Consider the following 8671-nt stretch of genomic DNA (forward strand, 5'->3'; position numbering starts at 1 on the left):
CCTTGGGCTTTTCCATTGTTGCTGGTAGATAAGAAGGATGGCTCGAAGAGGATGTGTGTGGATTATCGGGAGCTGAATGCAGTTACTATCAAGAACAAGCATCCACTGCCCCGTATTGAGGACCTCTTTGATTTGCTTCGAGGTGCTCGCATATTCTCGAAGATTGATCTTCGTTCGGGTTATTTTCAGCTGAGGATCCGTCCTGGGGATATTCCGAAGACGGCATTCACCTGCAAGTACGGGCTATATGAGTATACGGTCATGTCCTTCGGCTTGACTAATGCCCCGCTTACTTCATGCATCTGATGAACATGGTCTTCATGGATTATCTGGATGTCTTTGTGGTGATTTTCATTGATGATATTCTGATCTTCTCCAAGACAGAAGAAGAGCATGAGGAGCATTTGAGGCTCGTGTTGCAGAGGCTGAGAGAGCATCAGTTGTATGCCAAGTTCAGCAAGTGCGAGTTCTGGATTGACGAGGTTCCATTCCTCGGTCATGTTATCTCTCAGGGAGGCATTGCTGTTGATCCGAGCAAGGTGAAGGATGTGCTCGAGTGGGAGACACCGCAGACAGTAAAGGAAGTCAGGTCATTCTTGGGCTTAGCTAGATATTATCGGAGGTTCATTGAGAATTTCTCCAAGATCGCGAAGCCTTTGATTTCTTTGCTAGAGAAAAATGTGGCTTTCGTGTGGACTGATGAGCGTCAGAGGGCCTTTGATGAGCTGAAGAAGAGGTTGACTACGGCGCCAGTCCTGACTCTGCCAGACCAGACGAAGAGGTTCACGGTATATTGTGATGCTTCGAAGGATGGTCTTGGGTGTGTTCTGATGCAGGAGGGCAGAGTGATTGCTTATGCTTCACGGCAGTTACGTCGGCATGAGCTTAATTATCCCACTCATGATCTTGAGTTAGCCGCAGTTGTGCATGCTCTGAAGATTTGGAGGCATTACTTGTATGGGCAGCGGTGTGATATCTACACTGATCACAAGAGCCTCAAGTACATTTTCACGCAGAATGAGCTGAACATGCGGCAGAGAAGATGGCTAGAGTTAGTCAAGGATTATGACCTGGAGATTCACTATCATCCGGGCAAGGCCAATGTTGTAGCAGATGCTTTGAGCAGAAGAAGTTATGTCAACATGGCCGTGGCTTTCCAGATGCCTCCAGAGTTATGCGAGGAGTTTGAGCAGTTGAGTCTGGGCTTCTTGCATCATACCTCTAGTGCAGCGTTTGAGGCAGTACCGACTCTAGAGTCAGAGATCAGGCAGCATTAGAAAGATGATGAGAAGCTGCAGGAGATTCGTGAGTTGCTCAAGAAGGGCAAGGCTCCTCATTTCAGAGAGGATGATCAGGGTACTTTGTGGTACAAGACCCGGATATGTGTGCCAGATGTGAAGGATCTTCGGAAGTTGATTCTGAGTGAGGCCCATGATACAGCATACTCTATTCATCCGGGCAACACGAAGATGTACTATGATCTGAAGGAACGTTTCTGGTGGTATGGGATGAAGCGTTCAGTGGCAGAGTACGTGGCTATTTGTGACACCTGTCAGCGTGTCAAGGCTGAGCATCAGAGGCCAGCAGGTCTGTTACAGCCTTTGAAGATTCCAGAGTGGAAATGGGAGGAAATCACTATGGACTTCATTGTTGGATTGCCTCGTACTTAGAAAGGGTACAACTCTATATGGGTAGTAGTGGATCGATTGACGAAGGTTGCTCACTTCATTCCGGTGAACACTACTTACTCCGGTGCTAGACTTGCAGAGTTGTACATCTCTCGGATTGTCTGCTTGCATGGTGTACCCAAGAAGATCATATCTGACAGAGGGTCTCAGTTCACTTCTCGGTTCTGGGAGCAGCTCCATGATTCGTTGGATACGAAGCTACGTTTCAGTACGGCTTATCACCCTCAGACAGATGGGCAGACAGAGAGAACCAACCAAGTGTTGGAGGATATACTGAGAGCTTGTGCTATTCAGTATGGTACTAGTTGGGATAAGTGCCTGTCATTTGCTGAGTTCTCATATAACAACAGCTATCAGGCCAGTCTGAAGAAGTCCCCATTCGAGGCATTGTATGGCAGAAAGTGCAGGACTCCTCTCTATTGGGATCAGATTGGTGAGAAGCAGCTCTTTGGCCCTGAGATCATAGATGATGCAGAGTAGATGGTTCAGGCAGTGCGAGAAAATCTGAGGATTGCACAGAGCAGACAGAAGAGCTATGCTTATGGCAAACGAAGAGATCTAACTTTCAGTGTCGGTGATTATGTGTACCTGAAGGTGTCTCCGATGAGAGGAATCCGCAGGTTTAATGTCAAAGGGAAGTTAGCACCTCGTTATGTGGGGCCATTCAAGGTGCTAGAGCGGAAAGGCGAAGTTGCTTATCGCCTGGAGTTACCTCTCAGCCTCTCGGGAGTTCATGATGTCTTCCATATATCTCAGCTGAAGAGGTGTTTGCGAGTACCCGAGGAGCAGGCACCACTGGATGGAGTCGATGTGCAGGAAGATCTAACTTATACTGAGCATCCAGTGAAGATTCTGGAGACATCAGAGAGAGTTACTCGGAACAAGCGCATCAAGATGTGCAGAGTTCAGTGGAGTCACCATAGTGAAGCTGAGGCTACATGGGAGCGAGAAGATGAGCTAAAGAAGACATATCCAGATCTCTTTGCTAGCCAGCCCAGCTAAATCTCGGGGACGAGATTTCTTTAAGGGGGTAGGGTCTGTAACACCCTAGTTTAAATTCCAGCTTTTAATAATAAATTTAATTGGCTTTATTTAAATTTCTAAGGTTTAATGTGTTTAGCCTTGCATTTAATTTATTTTTGTTTCACAAAGTAATTAAAATTTGACTAAGTTTAAAATTTTGTGTTGCATTCATGCTGGTGCATACTTTTATTTGAGTGTGGTTTGAATTCAAATTCATATTTGTATTCAAACTTTGTTTGAATTAGATTTAGAAAGAGAGAAATAGAAAACAAACCCAGTAACCCAGCCCAGCAAACCCCAGCCCAGCACCCTTTTTCCGCGGCCCAGCAGCAGCCCTTCTCTCCTCTCCCCGCCCGGCCCAATCTCTTCCTTCCCTGGCGGCCCAGCCCGCATGCTTCCTCCGCGCAAGCGACCCACGCGCGCGCCCTCTCTCCCTCACGCGCGGCCCAGCACGTGCTCGTGCCGGCCTGCTCCCCTGGGCCCGCACGCCAGCGCGTCGCCCGCATCGCCGCGTCGCCCGCCTCTCACCCCGCACTCGCCGGGCCCGCCTGCCAGCGCTGGGCCCACCCGTCAGCCGCAGCCCGCGTTGCCCGCACGCGCTCCCCGCCCCGCCACTGACCGCCCGGACCCACTCAACAGGGTCATCCCCTTCCCCTCGCCGCGCGCACGCAACGGAAGCCGCGATCCCCGCCCGAGACCTCGCCGGTTTCCTTCTTGAGCGCGCCCGCCCGAGATCCCGGGCGCCCCCTTTAAACCCACCGCGACCCCCCTGCACCCCACCTCTCCACCGCCGCCACCAGAGCCCCCGCAACCCAGCGCATCGCCCCGCCTCGCCTCCGCTCGGAGCAGAGCCCCCACGCCGCCGGTAAGCTCCTCCGCCACTGCAATTCCTCGCCGCCGGTGACCCCGGAGCCCCCCTGAACCCCTGGCCTCACCGCAGGAGCACCCCGCGTCGATCTGAGGCGCCCAGGAGGCCCGAAGCTGCGCCCCATCGACCTCTCCCCGAACCCAGCGCCGACCCGCCGCTCGGACACCGCCGACGACCACCCTGCGCGACATCCCCGACCCAATCCAAACCCCGGTGAGCTTCCACATCCCCTCAGGCCCCTTTTGTGCTAGTTTCGTTAGGCCGTAGTCCCTGGAGAACCCTGCACGCCGCGCCCCGGCGAGGTTCGCCGCCTGCGCCGCTGCACCAATGTCCCGAGCCCCGAATCCTCTTGCCTGAGCACACCAGTGTCCTACGCATGCCTCATAGGTGCTTCTAGACCCCAGCCCCGCTCGAATCCTCCACGGGAAGGCCGAGTTTGGCTTGCGCCGGCGATCCCCCGCCGAGGAGCTCTGCTCCGGCGACAGCGCCGCCGCCTCCCGCGCACCCAGATCCCCTGAGCCGCTCGATTAGGGCCCAACGGACGCGATTAGAACAAATCCAGCCTAGATCCGAGCCGTCAGATCCAAAACGGTGGCCCAGATTAGAAGATACCCCTTCGCGCGTTATTTTTGTTAAAGAGGCCCTCAGTTTTTCTTTATTTAACCCGCAGTCCATCTCAGTTGAAAAATAATTCCAAATCTGCCCTTCCTTTTATGTTTTAGACCCTGAGCTTCTTTAAAATTGGACCCGCCGTCCAGGTTAGTTCCTTTTGCGAGTTAGACCCCGAAGCTTTAGTTTAATTACATTTAGGCCCTCAGTTTTAGCAGAAAAGCCCCTGAAACTTCAGTTTTCTTACAAATAAGCCCCCGAACCTTGTTTTAAGCGTAGTTTTTGCGTTTTAGCTCCGATTTTAGCGTTCTTTATATCCACGCGGTCGTTGTAACGCGTAGAATAGTTTTAGACTAGTTTAGTGTGCTGTTTTTATGTATTGATGTATTGTTCCTTAGTTTTTGTTAGTGTTTGCTTGTATGCTTATTACTGTGCATTGTTTTGGCCATGTGTTCGTGAGTAGACGTTGATCCATCTGAGGAGCCCCAGTACCAGTACTAGGAGCAGCCGTCTTCCGAGCAGTTTGAGCAGCAGCTAGAGCAGTACGAGGAAGGCAAGTATAACATGAACAACCTATCACTTTAAATACAATTTCATACTGCATTTTAATACTGTATGCCTATAAGGATTTCCTAGCCACTTTATATCCTTATATATATACCTTTGGGTTGCATTTTGGTTAGTTGTGCTAGGTTGCTGCGCTATAACACACTCTGGTCCTTTTTAATTAAATTGATTAATGGTTTACTCGAACTTAATTCTGAGAGTGGCCCTCTGTGTGGATGAGTGGCTCACGTCTCGTTAAAAGATGGTTTTTGTAGAAACATGGTTTAGGGGGCCAGCACGGTGCTTAGTGCTTGGTTGGCCACTCTCCATAAGGACCGGTTCATAGAGCAACAACCTGGGACAACAGCGCTACCACAAGGCTAGAATGGGATAGACTTGGCTTACTAATTAGGTCTTTTTGGTTTGGAGTAACTTACCTGCGGGGCAAGAGTAGTAAGCTTCAATGGTCCCTGCTCCTCCGGCTTGGTCTGTGCTTGGATTGCGCTCCTATGCTTATACCCCTGGAGGTGGGCCCCATCGTCGCTGACCTATCTCTCGCGGTTACGCCTTACCAACGAGATCCTTTGTAACGGCCTCGTAGTGAGTCGCTAGTCATCTCACCTAAGGAAGTGTGATGAACAACTGGCGTAGCTCCCGACTTGTGGGTAAAGATGTGCAACCTCTGCAGAGTGTAAAACTGGTATACTAGCCGTGCTCACGGTTATGAGCGGCCCAGATCCTCCTTTTGATTAGTGGAGTTATCTCCTTCCGACGAGGGAGGTGCTTCTCGGGGTTACCTTGGTGGCTTGGTTTCGGTTTGGTTCTCAGTAGTAGTATGATTAATTCTGATTAATTACTATGTAACAGGGTTAATGGTAATTCATCAACTCGTAGTAAATAGCTTTAATAAAATTTTGCCAAGACTTAAAAGCTAATGCAGTTGAGTCAGCCAACCTTAGAGCCTCACAGTTTGTGTTATACTTGTTGAGTACAAGTTGTGTACTCACCCTTGCCTCTTCTCTACTTTTTCCTCTTGGCTACGCTACTGCTGCTCAGTTCCTGCCGACACGAGGGAGTTCGTCCAGCGCTACCAGGACTACGAGGACTTCTAGGTGTTCGTCTCCCAATCGACGTCCCTGTGGCGCCCTGCTTCAGCTTCGGAGAGCTTTATTCGTATTTTGTACTTCGCTTCCGCTATATCAGACATTTTTGTCATTAATGTAATAAATAACATTCGTATTCGCTTTATTATATCTTTTTACGTGATATGTGCTATGATATACTGTTCATTCTGTTGTATATACGTGTGACTTAATCCTGGCACGTATATGATTGCTCGGTTTATGTCCTTTTATAAACCGGGTGTTACATCACCTTTCTAGACACGTGTCAAAAAATAGTGTCAACACATGCCCCCCAGTTTTGCAGTAATTTATTTGCTCCGAAATTATTTCTATTCATGATTGCTCCCTGGTACTATTACTCCAACCAGCTTCCAGAGCAATTCCTCGAATCTTGTGCACACGGCACGCTCAGCACAGCCAGGTAAAACTCTTCTTTGCCCCTAGCTCCTCTGCCTTCCATCCGCACAAGCCCAACGTGCCGATTCACTTTCCGTCTTTCCACCTACCCAGACAGATCCATAAAAATCACACTCCAGCTCTACATCGGCAACAAGCCTCCATTAGCTACAACACCTCTCCCTTTCTCTTTCCAGCAGCTCCAAAAAACCCTAGGTTTTCCTGTAGCAATGGCGGGCACCAAGCATCCTGACGAGGGTCCTTCCAATGCCCCTCCAGCGATCCGCCACCGCCTGGCGTAAGTTACCTGTCTCTACCTCCGATCCCTACATTCTCGTTTAGTTCTGATCTTCAATCTCTGCATAGTGACGACACTTCCTCTTCCTCGGGCTCTTCTAGTTCGGAGGGGCCCCCTTTCCCTAGCGTTCCCAAGAGCATGTAACACCCTAATTTAAATTCCAGCATTTAATAATAAATTTAATTGGCTTTATTTAGTTTTCTAAGGTTTATTTGGTTTAGCCTGCATTTAATCTAATTTTGTTTCAGAAGGAATTCAAATTTTTCTAGGATAAATATGTTTGTGCATTCATGCTGGTGCATAGTTTTATTTGATTGAGTGTGGTTTGAATTCAAATTCAAACTTGAATTCAAATAGTGTTAGTTTGGTTTGAAATAGGAAAAAGAATAGAAGAGAGGAAAAAGAAATAGAAAAGGTGAGACCCAAACCCAGCCCAAACCTTCTTCCCTAGCCCAGCCCGCGCTCCCTCTCTCCCCGCTTGGCCCAGTCCTGCGACCGTTTCCCCTCCGCATCTGGCCCAGCACAAACTCCCGCATCAGCCCGTTCGCCCAGCGCCGCATCCCGTGCGCCCAACTGCCCTGCACCGCCCGATCTTCGTTGGACGCCCATGATTAGAACGCCATAACGGTTAGATCCGAGCCGCCAGATCCAGATCCGATGGCCGAGGATCACGCATACCCCTTCGGCCTGGCACAATTGTTAAAGAGCCCCTCAACTTTTCTATATTCAACCCGCCGTCCTATCCTGTTCAAAACTATTTCCAACCAGGCCCAGTTTTTAACGTTTAAGCCCCTAACCTTATTAGATTTTGAACCCGCCGTCCAGTCCTTGCCTTTTTGTGAGTTAGACCCCAGAGTTAAGGTTTAATTATGTTTAGGCCCTCGGTTTTTGCAGAAAACCCCCAGAAACTCTAGTTTTCTTACAACTAGGTCCCTGGATCTTGTTTTTAGCCTAGATTTTGCGTTTTAGCTCCGTTTTAGGCGTTCTTTATGTCCACGCGATCGTTGTAACACGTAGAATAGTTTTAGACTAGTTTAGTGTGCTGTTTTTATGTATTGATATACTGTTTCTTAGATTTTGTTAGTGTTTGCTTGTATGCTTATTGTTGTGTGCCTTGCTTTTGGCCATGTGATCGTGAGTAGACGTTGATCCATCTGAGGAGCCCCAGTACCAGTACCCGGAGCAACCATCTTCTGACCACTTTGAGCAGCAGCAAGAGCAGTACGAGGAAGGCAAGTATAACATGAACAACACCTATCACTTTAAATATATTTTCATACTGCATTTTAATACTGTATGCCTATAAGGACTTTCCTAGCCACTTTATATCCTTTATATATATCCTTTGGGTTGCATTTTGGTTAGTTGTGCTAGGTGCCACGCTATAACACATAATGGTCCTTTTTAATTAATTTGATTAATGGTTTATGCAACTTAATTATGAGAGTGGCCCGTTTGAGGGGCTCACGTCTCGTTAAAATTTGTTTTGTTAGAAACATGGTTTAGGGGGCCAGCACGGTGCTTACTGCCTGGTTGGCCACTCTCCATAAGGACCGGTTCATAGAGCGACAACTTGGGACAACAGTGCTACCACAAGACTGGAATGGGATGATCTTGGCTTACTAATTAGGTCATTTAGGTTCGGGAGTAACTTACCGACGGGGCATGGGGGGTGGTGAGCTTCAATGGTTCCCAGGCTACGAGGCTTGGTCTGCGTACCCCTCGAGGTGGTTACCATCGTTGCGGAGCCTGATTCCTTAGCGGTTACACCTTACCAACGTGTCCTTTGTAACGGCCTCGTAGTGAGTTTGCTAGTCATCTCACCTAAGGAAGTGTGATGAACAACTAGCGTAGCTCACGACTTGTGGGTAAAGATGTGCAATCTCTGCAGAGTGTAAAACTGGTATACTAGCCATGCTCATGGTCATGAGTGGCCCAGATTCTCCTTTTGATTAGTGGGGTTATCTCCTTCCGACGAGGGGGGTGCCTCTCGGGGTTACCTTGGTGGTTTCGGTTTGGTACTCAGTAGTAACCTGTTTAATTCTGATTAATTACTATGTAACTGGGTTTATGGTAATTCATCCACTTGTAGTAAATAGCTTTAATAAAATTTTGCCAA

The sequence above is a fragment of the Panicum virgatum genome, chromosome 6N, assembly GCF_016808335.1.
Source record: "Panicum virgatum strain AP13 chromosome 6N, P.virgatum_v5, whole genome shotgun sequence".
NCBI lineage: Eukaryota > Viridiplantae > Streptophyta > Magnoliopsida > Poales > Poaceae > Panicum > Panicum virgatum.